This window comes from Canis lupus, chromosome 27 (genome assembly GCF_003254725.2).
Source record: "Canis lupus dingo isolate Sandy chromosome 27, ASM325472v2, whole genome shotgun sequence".
Taxonomy (NCBI): domain Eukaryota; kingdom Metazoa; phylum Chordata; class Mammalia; order Carnivora; family Canidae; genus Canis; species Canis lupus.
In genome coordinates this window covers 18802568-18823099 of record NC_064269.1, presented here as the reverse complement: position 1 = coordinate 18823099, position 20532 = coordinate 18802568, and the positions used below count along the sequence as shown (strand labels likewise).

The following is a 20532-nucleotide window of genomic DNA, read 5'->3' as shown; positions in this document are numbered from 1 at the left end:
TTCAGAGATCACTAATTCTTATCTGAATATGAAATTATATTTATTGTCTTTCTAAAAGTTTTCCTGCTATGTGTACTTAAAAACCATTATACCTCTGCTTTTAAAGTGAAATTTATCCAATGTTTACACTGTTGATTTGTTTTAGTAATTCCCATAAAACCTCATCCTCAGCTTTGTGGCCATCATTCCTTGTCTTTTGGCCCTTCGTTTTTTTTTGTTTGTTCTGTTTTTTTTTTTTTAAGATTTTATTTATTTATTCATGAGAGACACAGAGAGGGCAGAGGCTTAGGCAGAGGGAGAAGCAGGTTCTGTGCAGGAAGCCTGATGCAGTACTCTATCCCAGGACCCCAGGATCATGCCCTGAGCCAAAGGCAGACGGTCATCCACTAAGCCACCCAGGTGCCCCTGGCCCTTAATTTTTACATATTTCTCACTTTGAGTTCATTTGCTGTGTGGTGAATACTCCTAAATTTTCTGGCTTACATCATAGTGTACAAAAGCCTTCCAATTTACCAAGGGGATTTATCGTGTTTCTCCATTAAAGTGTAGGGATGCATTAAAATACTGTTGGCTAAAAGGGACAATTGCAAGATACTCAGCTGAAGCCATTGCCAGTTAAACAGTGAGGCCAGTTTGAAGAGTTTTCAGTAGTTAAACCTAGATGGGATGCTTTTGAAATACTGATGTGAGTAAACACAGCAAAAACAAATGCAACATAACAACCCAAACTTTTCAGTGACGGAAAGTCCTAGAGCTGCTGCAGAAAGGCTTGCTCTGGTTGTAGATGTTACTGTTGAAGGGGTAAGTGGCCAAGTTATAATTGCTATAGGAACTGTAACTGAGACTTGACCTTTGATACACTCACAAGTTCAATCAACTTTGTGTTAACTGGCTTTTGCATTTCCTTGTGTTTGTGAGTAGCTTTGTGTTAGGCCTTTACAGAAAATAACTAGAAACAAAACTGGGGAGGAAGAAAGCAAAAAGCTTGATTTTTTTTTTCCAGAGTCTTATCCACTGCTAGCATCAGAGTTCCTTCTGTAGAATCAGCTTGCAACAGTGCTTTCTGAGGATAATGAAGTCCCTTGTAGAGACTACTCCTTGAAAGTAAATAGTGAACTCTTTATCAGAAAGTCAGTTGCCTGGTTGTTTGTGTTGGTTGATTAGAACGTTGGTTACGGCCTATAAGCAGGTAGGTTTCCTGTGGCTTGTCAGAAAGCAAGGGAAGAAAAACAGTAGCCCAGTGAGGATCCGTGAGTGAGAAATATATAGCGATTGCTAATTCTCTTACCTTTCTCTTTAAATAAAATTCAGAAATGGGTGAGTCCACACACCACAGGAGTTCCTACTGGTTGTCTTGTTATTGTACTTTGACAAATTAAACCAAATACACTATCCTTTCTGGCTATGCAAAATTAAATGTTCTGAGTAAATATGAACTATCAGGCTCCTTAAGCCCTACGTTTCAGAGTACCAAAACCCAAAGGACCAGAGGAGACTCACTTGGAAATAAAAAAAGGTTAGCATTTATTAAGCACTTTCCGCATGCCAGATACTGTGATGGATACTTATCTATGCAATCTCATTTAATCCTTACAACTTTCCTTATGGAAACCTGAGGTGAACAATTACACAGTTAATAAGCGGTGGAACCAGTGCTTGAACCTAGTTCTGTATAACTCCCAAATCCTAGAGTTCTTTCTTTATTTTATTTTATTTTTTTTTAAGATTTTATTTATTTATTCACGAGAGACACAGAGAGAGAGAGAGGCAGAGACACAGGCAGAGGGAGAAGTAGGCTCCATGCAAGAAGCCTGATGTGGGACTCGATCCCAGAACCCTGGGATCACAACCTGAGCCAAAGGCAGACACTCAACCACTGAGCCCCCAGTTGCCCCTCCTAGAGTTCTTTAAAAACCACCCATGCTTTTGCAAATTTCTAGTTCCACAAAGAATATTTGTTATACGTTTTCCAGATAGCTCAAAGGTTCCATAAAATATTGTACTTGTGCATGAAATACCAAAGTCAACTAATATATCTAAATTTAAAGAGTGAGATCCATTTATTGAGTGTCAGCTTTCTATAACAATGCAGCCTAAAAGTCGGATCAACATGAAATAAAAGTGAAAATGGAATATAAAGGATGAGAGAGTTGAAAAAAAGGCTTTGGTTCCTAACGTGACACTCTTTTCTCATTTGTATACATATACCTGTAAATTAGTGTCTACATTGCAGATATCAAGAATTTTTAAAAATTTGATAGCAAAGGGAGTAAAATGCTGCTATTTCCAGTTATGTAGCTTTTGAAATTTCACAGTAGCTTCTCAGAAGCTTGCCATGTGTTACCTTTTAAAACACAGTAAAGAATTTTTTAATAGACAATGTAATTAATAGAGCCAGGCCATCCTGGGTTGTAATACAAAAGCTCAGCACATCTATTTTCTCTTGCTCCATTTAAGTTAACTACTGCCCCCTTCAGGCATTCTTGTCTCCCTTCGTATAGTAGAGGTATTCCTTCAAATGGAGTATATATTATTTACTAAAGGTGTACAGTTGTGTTTCCATGTGATAAATGAAAGCAGAAAGAGATTATGTGTTGTAGTGGTCCATTGGAGGTGTTAACCATTCCCCAAGACTAGTCTGCAACTTCCCAGCTTCTGACATTTAGTCTTGGCATCATGTTAGTATTGATTAGGTTTAATGGCATGGATTCACAGTATATGAACTCAAAAGAAATAGATGTTTTTAGGATTTTGTTGGATGCAAATTTATTCCTAGGAATGATAATTATTATGTCCTCATTGAAAGGGATATAATGTCTCTTCTTCTTCCAGTTTCATGGTGACTGGGTGTTGTGGTCAAATCCATAGAATTGGAATGGGTTACCATCCAAAATTTGGTTTGGATTTCCAAACTGAAGATAGTACTACTACTGCTACTACCACTACTACTACATAGACACAGACAGACACACACGTACACACACACACACACACACACACACACACACGCTAAGAACTGTGAAAAGGTTTTTAATTCTCATAATAAAGCTTTGTGGGGAGAACAAGACAGACCCCTCAAGCTGATCTGAAAACAGCTCAAAAGAGCTATGAAAGGAAAAAAGAGACTGGCTTTGAGTTTTCATGGTAGTTAGGGGCTGGAGCTGGAGTGAGGGATTTAGTGCATAGTATGAACTTACTGCTGGTGGCAAAGCACCTGGGTTTTCTTATCAGCTTGCCCAGATCTGAGGCAGGATGGGAAGAGGTCAGGGTAAGGCTTGGAAAGTACCTGTAGTCAAACATCAAATAATGGAATGAGACTCTTTATTACATTGGGTCCTCAGATATTAAGAAAGATTATTTAGTTAACATAGAATTAGTGTGAGACTCCTGGGTGGCTCAGTCAGTTAAGCATTGGCCTTCAACTCAGGTCATGACCCCAGGATTCTAGGATTGAGTCCTGCATTAGGCTCCCCAAGAAGCCTGCTTCTCCCTCTTCCTATATCTCTGCCTCTCTCTGCATCTCTCATGAATAAATAAATGAAATCACTTTAAAAAAAAAGAGAAAAAGTAGATCATGTGAGTACAACAGTCTAAAGCAGTGGTTCTTGATCTATTTGGAGTCATAGGGCTATGGGAGAATTGCTGAAAGTCCTTGGTGGAGCAAAAATTCAGGTGAAACAACATTTGCCTTTGACCTATAAGGTACATTATGTTATTCACTAATAACTTTACGCTTTGTGGCAAATAAAAATTGTTCCAAAGGGCAAGAACTTATTTTATAAGCTAGTTATTCCTTACTAGGGCTGTTTATCATAGTTGGCTGGCTATGTTCATTTACAGTTTCCAGTGAGTCTCTAAACCTGTCTTTGTGTTTTGATACTGAGCTCTTTCTCCTGTTTTGGAACTGAAATATAAAATTGTATTTCTATGAACATATTGAAGATCCAAAGGCCCTAATAACTAGACTTACAAGGATCAGATATGCAAGCAATAACAGAAATCTTGGATTGAATGGTTACCATGTACTAGCCAGAGTACAAAGCAGTATCTTATTTAATTCCCCAACAATCTTTTTAAAGATTTTATTTATTTGTTTGTTTGTTTATTTATTTTAAAGATTTTATTTATTTATTCATGAGAGACACAGAGAGAGAGGCAGAGACACAGGCCGAGGGAGGAGCAGGCTCCATGCAGGGAGCCCAACGTGGGACTCGATCCAGGTCTCCAGGACCACGCCCGGGCTGAAGGCAGTGCTAAACTGCTGAGCCACCCGGGCTACCTAATTCTCCAACAATTTTATGATGTGGTTATTAATCCCACTCATTGATGAGTGAACTGAGGCTTAGAAAGACTCAATGATTTGCCTAAGTATTCATTGAACACCTCCCAACCACCTGATACTATAGAGGAAGATGCAAATGAAACAAAACATGGACTCAGTAAGCTTTTAAAACTAAAAATTTCTTTTTTAATTTTTCAAAATTCCAGTGTAATTAACATAAATAAATGTTATATTAGTTTCAGGTGTCCAATATAGTGATTCATCAATTTTATACATCACCCAGTGCTCATGATGCTAAGTGTACTCTTGGTCCTCTTCACCTATTTCACCCTCCCCCCCCACCTAACTCCCCTCTGACATAAAAAAACTAAGTTGTTTTTTATTTTAATTAATTGTATTTTACAAATGTCTATGTTTGCAGTTATGAATTGGAATTTTCAGCCTTGTAGCTTAATGATACCCCACACCAATGATATGGAGAGTTGACTTCAAAAACTCTACGGGTGTTTCATTTAAGGAATGTCATCCTCCATCACAGGCTTTGTTAATAGTGACAGCCAAGCAAACAGACATACCCCAGATATTTTAATTCAAGACAAAACAACATCTCAGACTTAATGCAAGATAATTTTTATGAACCAAAATTCATCTCTTTTGTCTGTACATACATGAAATAATTGATACAGCTTAATGGTGACATTAAGTGTACTTCAAATAGATGTGACATTGCTACCTCCTTATTTATAGCTTTGAACAGCTGTGTACTTTCAAAATAACAAACTTTTTTTAAAAGACGAGAAAAGAATAGAAGAGAAAGGAAAAATATGCTTGGAGAGTTTCTTTTTATGCTTACTATTTTGAAATAGTTTTGTATAAATGCAATTTATATCCACTCCCATTATTCTTTTACACTGAAATATTTTAAGGCTTTTAAGGCTTATCACTCATATCCACAGCTTTGTCATAAAGGACAAAGACTTTAGAGTATTAATGCTTTGAAGCAATGTTTTCCCATTTGTAAATTAAAATTTAAAAAACTAAAGCATAAAAATGTTAGGTGCCCCCATGAAACAATGATGCTATCAACACTACACTTCTACCTATAAAGGTGGGAAAAGCAGAGTGATTTTGTAATCTAAAGATACCTTCTGCATCACAGACACTATTTTCTCTCCTACCCCAACTCTTCACACTCCCCATTTTCCCTGAAATTCTGGGAGTATCTGAATTTCATTAATTTCCCCTCTTTCCTTTCTCTTTGACCTATGCATTTATCCATCTACTTGCCAAACATTTATTCTAAAGTAGCAGATGGTAGGCAGGTGCTAGAGAGGTAAAGATAAAATCATATTCCTGTTCTCAAGGTACTTAAAATCTAAAGAAAAAAAGACAGATTTGAAAACTATTGCAATGTGCCCTGGTAAATATCACTGGAATTCTATGAAGAGCCACTGACCAGTCTAAGGGGTTGCCCTGGACCTATTAAGAAAGCCAAATGTAATTCATGTGACTAAAATGCAGGCATATGCTGAAATGGAAAAACATACAGGGACCAGCTCACCTACAGCTTTGTTATATGCCACATTGGGAATTCAGACTTTATCATGACTCACATTAACAAGGCATAAAAACTGAAGCAGCTTTAGCAGGAGAGTGACATAATAATACATGTATTTTAGAAAGATCCCACTGAAAGCTATATGGAAGTAGAATGGGCCACACTATAGGAAAGATGGAAGCTTGTAGAGGAGAGTGTGGCAGCAGCAGTAAGGAGGTAACGGGGATGTACACAGAAGGGGTTAATTGTAGCAGAATCTCCAGGATTCATAGATTGAAGTTATGTGGGGAGTGAGTGAGATAGAGATAATTCACACGTTCTGGCTTGAGTTACCAGGTGGATGGTGGTGGTGTTAATCAGGACTGGGGATCAATTCTTTTTTTAATATGTTGTGTTTCTGGTGCCACTGAAACATCTGAATAGAACTGTGCAAAACCCAATTAGGTGTGAATCTAGGGCTCAGGAGAGTAATCTGGGCTGTGGATAATAGAATGTATATAGATGGTTTATAAGTGGGGGTTGAAAAAAATAAGTGGGGGTCAAAGCAGTAAGTATGAATGAAGTTATTAGTAGCTAATTCAAAGTGAAAACTCGGAGGGCCTAGGGTGGCACTTAAGGGAATTACAGCCTCCCTAGGACCAAATTGAACTGTTTCTAGGCCATATGGTACCTTTGTATGAATTAGAGAACACCTTTACTGCCATCATCCAGAGTTGCCGTCATCTATTTTCAAATTTATGTGGTCTACAATGTGAATAGTGTCCCCATGGAGCTGACCAGTAAAATATCAGTTTTGAAGATTTAGAAGCTTTCACCAGGCGGATAAGAAATCAAGTGTTACATAGCAACTATCAGAATAGAGTTTCAAGGCAGAAGAATGGTCAACACCACCCACCAACTATAACTCGGGTGGCAGGTAAATGTGGTCTGAAAGTTTTCATCAAATTGCTGTTTGATCTTAGGGGAAACAGTTTCAGACAAGATCTCAGCTCTGGGTTATTCCCCTCCCAAATTTGGGCTGTTCTCTTTCTCCTGCCTCCGCAGATACTTTGAACCCAGCCACTGTTCTGCTTCCATCCTCTTCACCATTTGAATCTATAGACATCCAATTCCTGTCTTACTTTTGCTTTAAGAGCTATATTTCCTATGTTGGATCTTGATACATTTTGTTTTCCTCTCTTTCCTTTGGTCATTCATATCTCCACCTGATCCAGCTCATTCAGTTTCTCGTGAGGGCTTTAAAAAAATGTATTGGTTTCAGTCACAGTTCTTATAGACATTAATTACCCTTCAGATATACTTGTGAGCATACATTTATATTTGAATACAGGTACCTTCTAAACAAGTGATCAAAGGGAGATTGAGATCTTCCTAATATTCACTATCATCTTTTTGGATAAGGAAAATTTTATCAGGCCATTTTAGACAACCATGCCAAATCATCTGGCCCCTTAACTCAAATGAGGTTTCTGCCTTCTTCATCTAATGGAGGAGCTATGGGTGTAAATAGAGGTCAAGAAGTAGACTCATCAAGAAAAGAACTTCACTTTCTAATGTCTTATACGGTGAGACTTATGATAAGATAAATTGGTTAGTCATAAGTTACATCTATAATGCTATCATTCATCTAAATTGTGAATGATGACTCTGACATACCTAGGTCACACCTGAGCTCATTACTTCACTGGAATGGCACCGTCCAATATAGTAGCTACATCTGGAAATTTAAAATTAAAATTTGGGAGGGACGCCTGGGTGGCTCTCAGTTAAGCATCTGCTTTGGCTCAAGTCAGGATACCAGGATCACAAGATTAAGCCCCACATGAGGCTCTGCTCAGCAGGGGAGTCTGCTTTTCCCTTTCTGTCTGCCCCTGCCCCACATGCTTACTCTTGCTCACTCTCTCTCAAATAGATAAATGGCATCTTAAAAAAAAAAAAAGCTAAAAAATTTAATTATTTTAAATTACATTAAAATAAAATTCCATTTCTAAGCCATAAGCCACATTCCAGGTGTACAGTAGCCATATATAGCTATAGTGGTTACCATGTTGGACAGCATAGGTATGGAACATTTCCTCATCAGAGAAAATTCTCTTGGGATAGCACTACTCCAGAATAGTGCTGATTATTCCTGTTGGTTCTCTATTGTTGATGACTTTAAGGAAATAAGTTAATCTAGTCTCTCAGCAATAATGCACAATTTATATTATACTATATAGAGGATTTTTTGCTTGTTTTTTATTTGATATGATAATTAAAGAAAAAAGGGAATCTATTTCCAATCAGCATCTATAGTGTAATGGTAATGTTATCATTACCATTTTACAAATGAGGAAAATCAGGTTAAGAGAGGGAAAATGCTGGAATCAAAATCCAAAGTCACATTTATCTGGTCCAAAGTCTACTATTTGATGGCTTCCAGAAATCACCATACGGTGGTTACATTTTTGTTTCTCCAAGTAAAATACGAATGTACACTGGGGTATACTCAAAAGATAATGGCAGAACCTTCTAGACCCTTCAAGGAACGATTTGTATTATCAAATGAATATTTATTTAACTGATGAACATGTTGGTAGTCATGTACTTATACTCTTTTAAGAACTCACTGGGAGGTTCATTCATTTTCTTACCAGCAAAAAACAAGTTCTGGCATTCAAAGAACATTCTTGTTAAAAAAAATAATCAAAAAATTCATTCTACATATATCTTCATAGAAAGTCTGAGAAAAAAAGAAATAAATCTCAATAATATTTTTCCAGAAGATGAATGCTATTTTGCTTAAATTGTCCATTCAACCCTGAAAATTCATGGAGACAAGGTAGTACACGTGATTTTGTAATTCGTTGTACAGATGACTTCTGGAGAAAGAACTGATACTTGATGCTTGTATTCTACAGAGAAAAGAAGCACTTTATGAAATTTAATTTTGCTAAAATCTTGGCTTAAAGCTGTGGTCTTTGGTTTGCATGACATTCGAACAAGAAAGGAATCTCCTCCTTAAACTGTAGAAAAGTAAATGAAAATATAGTAACTCTCCCACCAGCATGTAATTGTTTTTCCTTTATTGTTTTTGCCAGAAAGCAATTCATGCTGCATGTCTACCCTCCTTTGCAGAGAATTAATAGAGAGGTTTCCTTGGTCCTTAGGTTCCCACAAGAGAATCTTCTAAGAGTGAAGTTCCCACTTTAAATCTTAGTTAGTGTTCATGGTCTACATAATTCTACTTGGGCCCCAAGAAAAACTTGAAAATCATGGCAATTGTAGGATAATCCGTCGCTGAGGTAACCAAAAACTTTCTATTTCCCACAATCTTGTTTTGTCTGCATGAACACTGTGTGTATATTAGTACAGGAATGAAGGCTATAAATGAGTGGGGCCTTGATTGCCACCAGCACCTTACAAATTGCAGAAGACTTCACGTTAGAAAATATGTCAGAGGTCAAATGTACTCTTTCAATAGGATCCAGAGTGGTAAGACCCAACCTGATTTTGTAATCAATAACTTGACAAACGCTGCAGTTAACTTACAGCAACTTGTTTCTTGGGCATAGCAGCAAATGAGAGATAGATCTGTGTGTTTAAAAGAAATGAACTTGTTCTCCATATAAATACAGATCATTAGCTTTTTTCCTAAGGGTCTCCTCTAAGCCAGGACTAGGCTGGCACTGGAAAGACCAGGGAGACATGGGCCCTGCCTTTGTTGAGCTGATATTCCCATGGGATGGCTGGCAAAAAAACATACGAAATAACAATTAAAAATACCATATATTTCATGAAGGAAAGTAACATAAATCTGACAGAAAAAAGGACAAGGACTCATTTACTGTACATAGGATGTTCAGGAGAACTTTTCTGTGTATGTGGCATTTAATCTGATGTCTGACAGGTAGAGCAGGAACTAACTTTGTGAAATGTGTTCCCCACAGAGGGAGCAACCTGTCCAAAGGCCCTGAGGTGAGATTATGCCCCTACACAACTGCCACAGGCTTTTACAAGGTCTTTTATTCTTAACAGAATCATCTGATGACTCCTTTGTAATATTATAATTGCAAGTATTATATTGTTGCTTTCATGGAGAAATTTGAGGTTTTTCCATTGAAATATTGTTATACAGTGAAACCTCCCATTTGGAAGTATTCATTCATTCCTTTCAGTTTGTGAAAATCACCCCATATACCTGTGATTGGGGATGTAGTCAAAGTTGACACATTTTACTACTGTTTGGATAAAGTTGCTCATCGGTCCCCTACCACACCTGAATCATCACAGAGATTTTTCAGGGGTTGTAGAGAGAAAGATCTGTCAAACAGGAATATAGTGTTTATTTTCTCTAGTCTCAGCAAAGAACAGGCCTGGAAGTTTTCAGTGTAGCAGTATGTCACACAAACCTTTGCTCTCCTACTCTGTTCTGCTAATCTGAAGGCACAAAATTTCCACTTTGTAGTGTTCGTTGAATGATTACATGAGGGAAGGAAGGAAGAAATGAAAGAGAGAGAAACAAAGAGAAGGAAAAATTAAAACCTATGTGATATTTTAAGTACTTGCTGTTTGGAAAGTATGTAGTGAAAGAACAGCCAGTGTAGGGCAGGCTGTAGAAGAAGCAAAGACCAATGAAATGGAGGAAAAGCTCCATATGATCCTTTAAATAAGAATGAAATCATGGTACTAGCCAAACTCAAAGAATCTCACATAGAGGGAAGAACAAAGGCATTCTTGGAGCTTGAAAGGATCTTAGAGACCAATGAAATTCTCAGAAGTCTCAATCTCTAGGAAATAGCTACTGTGTCATATGGCTGAACAATAAAGGCAGGCACAAGCAAGGGAGTTAGTGGTCTAGAGATTATTGATTCCTATTTTCACTTGTCTTTTAAAAAGACTGTATTTTATTTATTTTTTGACTTGTGGCTACCAGCTGCCCATTATGAAAAGCTTTAAAAAAAAAAAATCAATGTCTTCTGGCCTTGATTGGAGCCTAGAGACTGTGTCTTAATGATAGCATTTCCCAGAAGTAGAAGCATAATAAAGATGCAGTTTCTTAAATGGTACTGGCCTCAAATGTACTCTCCAGTACTCGGCATCACTAGGAAGTGTGTTCCACGAGAGCACATCCTCATCCAATGAGCATGACCTTGCACCACCTGTTTGTCTGACTTGTTTCTGAAGAATTGAGTATAAATCACCAAAAAGATGGGCCGTTTTCACCTTTGTGCACAACTGGACCTAGCACTTATCTTCGATCAGGTTTTGAGTCTTGGATCACCATGCCATTTGTAGCTTACTTGAACTTTCTCAGATTGTTGCAATGTTCCTACAGGGTTCAGTACTCAGAATAACTAAGGTAGATGCTAAAAGTGACACCCAGGTTTGCCTAACACACATTCTTGCCTCACCAGATTCATGACCAATTGAGAAACTGTGCCAAATTTCCTAGCCATGGGCTTATATTCAACTTGGGACAAGGACACAGACTCAGACAGCTGCACCCACATCACTGCAGGGCCTGCATCTTTCCCATAGAGCTCATCGTGGGATGCCTTGGATAAAATCATGTTTGGCTTTGCTTCAGTGCCTTCGACCCCTTTCAGGCAATCAAAAATATTTATTGACCCCTAACTAACTGTTGGAAGGCACAGTGGGATTCAACTCTCATTACTTCCACCTCTAATTGGGGGATTAAGATACTCCGACATTTAAGCAGGGGAAAGCACAGTGAAGGTGCTCAGTAAGAGTAAAAGAAGACCATGACATGAAACGACAGGCAGTCCATCAGCATAGGCCAGAGGATCGACATGAGCTGTGGCTCTGTGGTGGGACTTGGGGAGGAAGGAGACAGGCCTCCATGTCAGAGGAGCCCCAGCAGGTATTCCATGGACAAGAGGTCCATCTGGGGAGGTTTTACAGAATGCTAAAAATGCCTGGACAGGTGGAAAAGAGGAGTCAGGGCTGCCACGAGAAGGAAAAGAAGTTTATAGGAACAAAGCTGGCTTGGTCACAGAAAAAAGTTAGCATAGGAGGAGAAAAAGAGAAAAGGTAGAAAAGTTAGATTTCATCAGGTTTTTAAACAGCCTTGTGTGGCAGGCCAAGGAGTTTTGGAAGCGTCTTCGGCTCAGGATAGGGGGGTATATTTAGCCATCACACCTGATTCTTACAGCTGGAGAAGGATATTAGAATTCCTCTGTATCACATAACTCCTCACTTCCCACTTCCACCCCCTGCTTGGAAGTCTAAGTCTGATAGAAATGAAGTGTAGACACATGCTAATACTTTACCAGTTCCTCATTCTCTCAGATGCAGGATTCCCACTGTTCCTGTGGGGGTGTGGTGACTCACGCCCAAGTACAACCACTTGCGTAGAACTCCCTTGAGTAATAGCCAGAACGGGGCACCGCTGGGGCAGCAAAGCCAGTGTCTCCCAGACGGTGGCCAGGCCACACTGGGCTCTCACCCCTTTACCTAGGATGAGGGGGCTCCACACTGGCATATCCTGAATTGCACAGATGCTTTCACCATGGCTGCAATCCACTTGCTACCTTGGTTTTGCTATCTCTCTGCCTCTTTCTCTTTCTTCTTGTTGGAAGGGCAGTCCTGGGTAAAGTTTCAATCCTATTACTGCAAATATTGGGCTGAGAGAGGTTTGACAAATGGACGGATGGACGGATGGATGGATAGATAGGTAGATGGGTAATTTTTCTGAAGAAGTCCACCTAACCAGAAGGAAACCATTGAGAGCTTACAGCTGGCATTTCCTAAGATTCTTTGCAGATAGAATTCTTTACAGCTCTTAAAGGAGGTAAATTTCACACCACTGTCTTGAATTCCAAGCTGGAACACAGCACATTAACTGTGAGATTCTGCTTATTCATATAATAACGTAAAAAGACTGTTTCAAGGAAGTTTGTGTTTTAGCACTAAATGCATTTCCTCACAGTGAACTAGAAGCTGAGCATTTCCTGGCTGAACAAGAGCTTTGAGCAGTAACACCACCTGCATGTGGCTTTGGGGGGGGGGGGGCGTTGCGGGGATTGGTGGGGGCGGGGCAGGGAACCACCACAATTTGAAAGCAACTGAAATCCTCTTCCTGTGCTTCTTCCTCTGAATTGAAGTTTGAAGACTGCGGGCACTTCTGGTGAACTCCACGGAATGCTTCGGTTTCTGCTGTGTTCACACTCATCTCCTCATTACTGAGCAGCTGCGGACCAAACAGGGCAGTCTTCTGCGCAAATCTCAGCAATGCAGGGACTTGAGCCTGCCACTCTGTCCATTGAAATAGGAGAAATAGGCCGTATCAGAGGCCAAGAGTCAGAGAATATTCCTCTAATTTTTCTGTGAAACCTTTCTTGACAGGATGTGGCATGTGGCTAGGCAACTATCACACTCCTTATCTTGTTCATTCTTCATTTACATTTCTATCAGATTTTACTAAAAGGTTTATTATGGCTAGTTTCATGAGAAGAAATGCAATGGTCTGATATTCCACTATTAGGAAGTATTTAATGAGAACTCTGGTTTGGAGCTAAGTGCTAGAGAGAAGAAAGACAAAAGAGGCTTTTTTGGCCAGTGGCGCTCTGGAAACAAAATCATAAAACATGAGCCAATTAGAGAATAAATACTACCAAAATGAGAGATACTTACAACAGCTGCAGTACACATTTTGAAAAGGAAATGATCGTGTGCACTGGCGTGTTTATCTTAAACATGGGATTGGACTAATGAGGGGTACTTAATTTCCGAGTAGTAGGAGGAACAGGAACAAAACCATGGGAGAATGTTCCAGTGGCAAATGTGAGAAACTAATAGGAACTAATGTGGGAAAAGCAAACTGCTCTAGATGGATTCGTCTGGAGAGGATACGCAGAATATTGTGCAAGGGAAAACAAGGTTAGCTGGAAGACAAGCTAGATGGTCGTAGCAGAAATTCAACCAGGAGGTAATTTGGGCCTGAACTAAGATCAAAGCACTGCACAGGGAAAGAAAGATGATCCAAGAGGAATTTCACTGCAAGAGTCCAAAGATCATATGTTTCTAGTAAAAAAAAGAACATTGGAGACCATATAGTTTAATGAATGATAAGATGTTTTCCTCTGGAATCAGTGCTTTCAGCAAAGGTTTTTGTCTTTAGAACTGTTTTTGACTTTACAAATGTATTCCTATAAAGTCTTCTCTTACTACCTTTTTCTTTCTTTCTATCTTTCTTTCTTTCTTTCTTTCTTTCTTTCTTTCTTTCTTTCTTTATTTTTGGATAGATGGAGTGGATTAGGTCAATCATCAATCTGTTTAAGATTAGACTAGCTTGTGGGGTTCAGCTCCTCTGGAACTGAACTTGAGCAGTTCAGACAGTGATGCCTTCCTTTAGAACAAATATCTTTTAATAATTTATGAAGGCCAGTTGCATCAGTTGTGGGAGTGATGATTTCACCAACTCAGACTCTGGAAAGAAGTCCTCACTGCTGCTGAATTCCATTCAGTCCTACTAGTAGAAAACCAGAAGTTAGGGTCATTAGGCAGGCTGGGTCAAAGCGAATAGTGAGTTCATTCTTCCAGTAAAATAGCCTCCTTGCCACTAGTTAAAAAGTGTATTAAGACTTTTCTGCTCCAGGGAAGGATACATACATACACACACACGCACACACACACACACATGTAAGAGAAAGAACAATGAACTCAAAATCAAATGAGCTGATTTCAGTCTCAGCCCTGCCCCTGCCACACTCATTCATATACACTAAATGTGTGACCTTGATAAGCCACTTAATTTCTTCTTATTTCTGATACTTATCTTGTTTCATTTCATCAGCATCCTAACAGTTGTTACAGCTGGTGAGACAGCTGGTAAGTGTTTCTCTAAGATAGACAAGGAGACAGAAACTCAAAGAATTGTCCAAAGTCAGGCACTTGTAAGTGAATGCCAGGACTGATTTCCAAGCCTAAGCTCCTGTGCTACCTCATGCCAATGGTGCAGATGGCCAGGTAGAGCTTATGTTCATGGGTGACCATCTCTGCAGCTGGCAGTGGTTTGGCCTGATTAGTTATATGGATAAAAAATGGTAGAGTCTGGATGTATCAGTTATGGCAGTACAAATACCTGACACTTCCACAGCTATTTAGAACAGACACCGCCCCCAGCATCTTAAGGTTGCCTTGCCAACACCTTGATTTTGGACCTCTGGCCTCTATGAGACAATAAATTTCTGTTGTGCTAAGCCAACCAGTCTGCTGTACTACAGCAGCCCTAGGAAACCGATACGGTGAATAATGGTACAAAGAATGCAACAAGATAGTACAGACCAGAGCATGGAATAAAGAAAATGGAAGCTCTTTCTCTGAACATCAACACTGATTGAGATCATTCAGAAAGTGAATCTTCCATTGAATCAAACACTTTGAGACAATAAAGAAATTGTTGTCCTTATATCCCCTAATTTGCATCATAGATTAACAGACATTCATGTTTGGAAGGAATAAGGTCACCTAGGTCAGCCATCCTTTGGCTAATTACGAATCTTCAGCCATGTACCAGCAAAGTGGTTTTTTAGCTTCTGCTTAGATACATCTGCTAACTCCTGAGGCAAACCACTCTATCTTTAGCAGCTCTAATGATTAGAATGTGATTTCTTATATTAAGCTGAACTATACCTATCTACAGCTTTCAACCATTTATTATCATTTAGTTTTTTAAAACAGGAAAGAACAAATTTAATTCTTTTTATGTGTCAGTCCTTGCAACGTTTGACAGCTATCATGTGCTCCCTAAGTCATTTGTTCCCTTAAGTAGCCCATAAGTTCTTTCAACTATTGCACATATGACATAGTTCTTAGTGTTTTAACCTTTATGTTCAGCCTCATGAAATGTGTTCTAGTTTATCATATAGAAAGGAACATCCAAACCCTGGTTATAATCAAAATTGTGCAGATTAGAATTAAATATACTATTATTCTAGATGCTGTTTTGTTTTGATTTAGAGAAGGGGGCAGGGCAGAGGGAGAGGGAGAAGGAGAATCTTAGGCAGGCTCCATGGCCAGTACAAACCTGACTCAGGGCTCCATCTCACAATCCTGAGATAATGACCTGAGCCAAAATCAGAAATCTGATGCTTAACTGACTGAGCTACCTAGGTGCTTCCTACTTGCTGTATTAAATAAATGCAACCTAAGATTACATGTACTGGGGTCAGATCATCACTGTGTTCAGTAATATTGTGCTGAAATCAACTAAAATTCCTTAATCACTTTTCCCACTATATAAGCTACATAATGATAAGCTTTGGCTTGATCATTAAGTACCATAGTGGCTTGGCAGAAAATAGGAGTTGACATGTCATTGAATGAATTAATTAATTATAGATAGATATACTAATACTAAACCGTGCATTCCCCCTAAACTTGCCCAGTTGTTTTTTTTTTTTAATTCAAAGGAGGGAAACTTATTGTACTTTTTTTCGTTAAATTCAGGCAGAGAATAAATACCTTCTAGCCAGTCAAGAATCCTATTATTCGTCACATATCATGCAGACAGCAAAGATCTTCCTTTTGTTTACAAATTGTTTCTTCTGCAACACTCAAATAGCACTGAGAAAAATAGCCATTTAAATACTTGGTTTTTATCTGTCCTTTAGCTAAGACTTGCTTTATATTCCAGACAAGTATTTAAACCCTCTGCTCTCTCCACCTATAAAATGGTGCTAATATAATATGAAGTGTATGTGTATGAATTTAGTACATTATGTATGCATATGTGTATGCATATTTATAAATGACTACATATCAGGATGACACTCATAAAAAAGGCTGTGTTGAGCCCTTTGTTAGTAGTTATAATTATAATGTGGTGACTTATGAGATCAGTTTTGTGCCTAGATGTATATAACAAGCCAAAACTCTAACTTTTATGTAAAGGAGGAAAGAGTGTGAGCTGCATTCTATTTCCATTTTGCCAATGAATTATTCAATTTCTTAAAATAATTGAGTCGATCCCTTGTGCTAGGTTTTCTATATATTAAATGAAGAAAATTCTTCTCCTTGACCTCCTTGATATTAAAGAGCTGATGGGATATATTCGTAAAGCACTATATGAAATAGAGGAAAATTAACTTTGACAGCATCTCAATAAAGACATGAATCCTGGGTAGCCCTGGTGGCTCAGCGGTTTAGTGCCACCTTTAGCCCAGGGTGTGGTCCTGGGGACCTGGGATCGAGTCCCACGTCAGGCTCCCTGCATGGAGCCTGCTTATCCTCTGCCTGTGTCTCTGCTTCTCTCTCTCTATCTCTCTCTTTTTCTCTCTCTCATGGATAAATTAAAAAAATCTTAAAAAAAAAGACAGGAATCCTCTATATAAAAGTCAATGTTTCAGATTCTTTTTTAAATAAGTAGTTTTCACAAGAAATGTTGTGAATAGCATGAATTTTCTACTTGACATGCTTTGGCTGTCTTACTTGCCTTATTATCAAATTAATTTAATTATAGTCCACTTAATGAGGAAATATTTTGTGTTTTTTTAAAATGAAACATAAATAAATCTTCAGTTTTCCATATAAATGGCAATCAGAAATTCTAAAACAAAACATAAAAACAGATGTCCCAAAGGTGGCATTATTTTAGTGGCATGAAATGAAACCACATTAATCAACTAAGAGTATAGCCCATACATGGTAATGAACACTAACTTAAGGGGTTTCCATTTTGTCTTTGTCAGAAGAGCTAGTTAACTTTACTGGGGAAAGATGCCAGCATGATATATATTTTTTTAATCTAATGGAGAATTCAAAATTTGTGTTGGGATATGATGTTCTCTATAAATCACTCAAAGGACATAGAGATGAAGAGTGACTCATATATAGCTCTTTGGTAGCCCAGTACTACAACATATTGCTTCAGTGGTTGCCTGTTTTGGAATAGTGTGGGACTGCCTAGCCCAAACTATTTAACATTGTGCTCATGACCATATGTTATTCTTAGGTAAATCCAATTTAAATATTCTATTATTTTGTGTAAGTATATTCTTAATTTATGAACCAGAACACAGATCAGACATATATTTCACTTGATATATTGAATATTTTTTCCATATTATTCATTATGCGTAAAAATAACCTCATAGTATTTCATGACATGACTCAGATAAACCCCTTTACTTTCCTGTTGTCATACATTTGTTTCAGTGGATGCCCTATTAGAAGCAATGCAATGATGGACAAGGACAAAATTCTATTAGAGAAAATAGAAAATTATAGAGACTGAGACCAGTCTTGTCAGATCTTGGGAAGTAGAAAAGGATAAAAAGCTTGAGTGATACTGGGGGAAGCCTGAGAGGTATGATAATGAAAACAAAGTGGGCACCAGGAATGGAGGGAAGAGGTGAAGGTTATAATTTACCGGCCAATATAGCCTTTCCCAAATCATCCTTCTACTTGTTGGGAAGGTGCCCTTGGCTTTAGCAGAACTCTGAGGACCTATCAACAAGACTTCACTTGACCTGAGGAGAAAATATATTTTAACTACATATCTGTGGTTGACATGTGCTCTGTTTATATTAGAAATATCTGGCTAACCACTTTTTGAAAATAGTAGCTAGAAATTCCCAGAGGACGTTTAGAAATATTTTATTCTATTTCTTGAGTATATATTCAAGATACAATAAAAATAAATGAATCTGAACCTGAAACAATAGAAGACAAATACTTAAAAATCTGGCTGCTACTTCTACCTCTGCCCTAAAAACAAAACAAATGTGTTCTCTCGAGGAAAAAAAAAATGATTGCTAAATCTGGTGACCCATTTCTAGTCTTTATTTTTGCTGACCTGCCTTTTTCATTTATCGCTATCCTTGATGGTTCCTCTTCATGATCATGACCTGTACTCTTAGTTTCTAGTTTACTTCTCTCACTGCTCTTTCTCTGACCCATTTTTCATCTTTATAGTCAGGGTTACTCAGGATACTATCTCCTCTTATATCTTCTTTTGCTGTCATTTAGCAAAGTTACCAATTTAAACTATATTCCCAATGCAGATAACCCCCAAATTTGTGTCCAACCTTCACCTATTTCCAGATCATCAAGAAAGGAACTCAAGTTAAAAAAAAAAAATTAGGGATCCCTGGGTGGCGCAGCGGTTTGGCGCCTGCCTTTGGCCTAGGGCGCGATCCTGGAGACCCAGGATCGATTCCCATGTCGGGCTCCCGGTGCATGGAGCCTGCTTCTCTCTTCCTGTGTCTCTGCCTCTCTTTCTCTCTCTGTGACTATCATAAATAAATAAAAATTAAAAAAAAATTAGACACCTAGAAAATTGCTATAAAACAAAGATAAAGAGAAAAAAGTATTAAAAGTAGCTGGAAGTGGGGAAGTTACATTCAGGAAAAACAGAGTAAGAACAAGGACTGAATTTTCTACAACAATGGAAGTCAGAAAATAATGGAATGATATCTTTGAAATGTTGAAAATAAAAACCTGCCAACTTAAAATTCTGTATCCAAGGTAGGTAATATTTTTACCTCCCTCTTAGGGCTTGTATGAGAATTACATGGATTAATGTGATAAGTCACTTAGAACAGTGTCTGTCCCAAAATAAACTCTAAAATGTTTGTGACATAAAGTAAAAACTCCGTGGGTAATTGGGATTGCAAATTGCTGCAATCTTTCTTGGGAAAAAATTGCTAGGAAAAAAATGGGATGTCAAACAGTCTAACCTAGGTGGTATTTATTTTCTTCTCCATACTTTTCTCCAATCATGAATTACTAATATTATGAAACAGGACAATGCTGATGGAAGGTTTGCTTCATGAGAACAGGGCCTTTGTGTAGTTCACTGCATCCTTCAGCACATAGAACAGTACCTATTCAATAAATCAGCTCACACCATGGATATGAGAAAATCCTTTCTTGATCATAATTTGCAATATTATGTTGCAACTGAGTAGAAAGAAAAAAAAGATGAACCATAAAGTCTAGACCAATTTAAATCCTTAAAAACGATTTGCATAATAGAAGTAATTCTGTAAATGCTTATATCTAAAGATAGTGCATATACCATGTTTTTCATTTTCAAAAGACTTCAGAGAGGAAGGCAAATGCATCATTTGGTACCCTTTTCTCTAATAGCCTTAGTGTTTTTTATAATTTAGACACAGAAACTTTTTTTTTTCTTCTGGGGGACATGAAGAATTGCATGAAAAAAAGAAGTATTCTAGCCAGATTTAGAAACCTAAAAAGTCTGAAATGTTTAGGAACAAATCTTTTATTATGGTGCTTACTCATTACAAATCAAGAGTGTTAGGGCTAGCGGGGTACTTAGGAATCACCATCCCTATACATTACACAGGAGGAAACTGAGCTCAGTGAGGTTACAGTGCTAATTAGAAACAGAGCAGGGCTAGAACCTAGGCTTTTAGTTGACGTTCAAGGTGAATTCTTAATGGACTCTGGCCTTGGCAGTTTTCCCTTAAACATCTCACTCGCTTTCTCCATGCAGACCCTTTCTCTATTAGCTCGTTATTGCTAATGGATGTCAGATACAGAGTTAGATCAAGAGCAGTACCAAACCTTTTCCTGGGAATACAGTGGAAAGTTGAGACTCGTCTCATGAAGTGAAAGAAATAGGAATCCTATGGATATATTTTTTTGAGTATTAGGGAAAGATTTCTAATTTACAATAATTTTAAAGGGAGGTAGAGTTTAGTCTCATAAATGAGTTGCTATA

General features: G+C 38.1%; 1 protein-coding gene across 8 annotated transcripts in view; it reads left to right on the top strand.

The window, feature by feature from the left end:
- Positions 1 to 20532, top strand: part of FAR2 (fatty acyl-CoA reductase 2) — a 131786-nt gene that overhangs the window by 30616 nt on the left and 80638 nt on the right. The gene's annotated exons all lie outside the window — the stretch shown is intronic.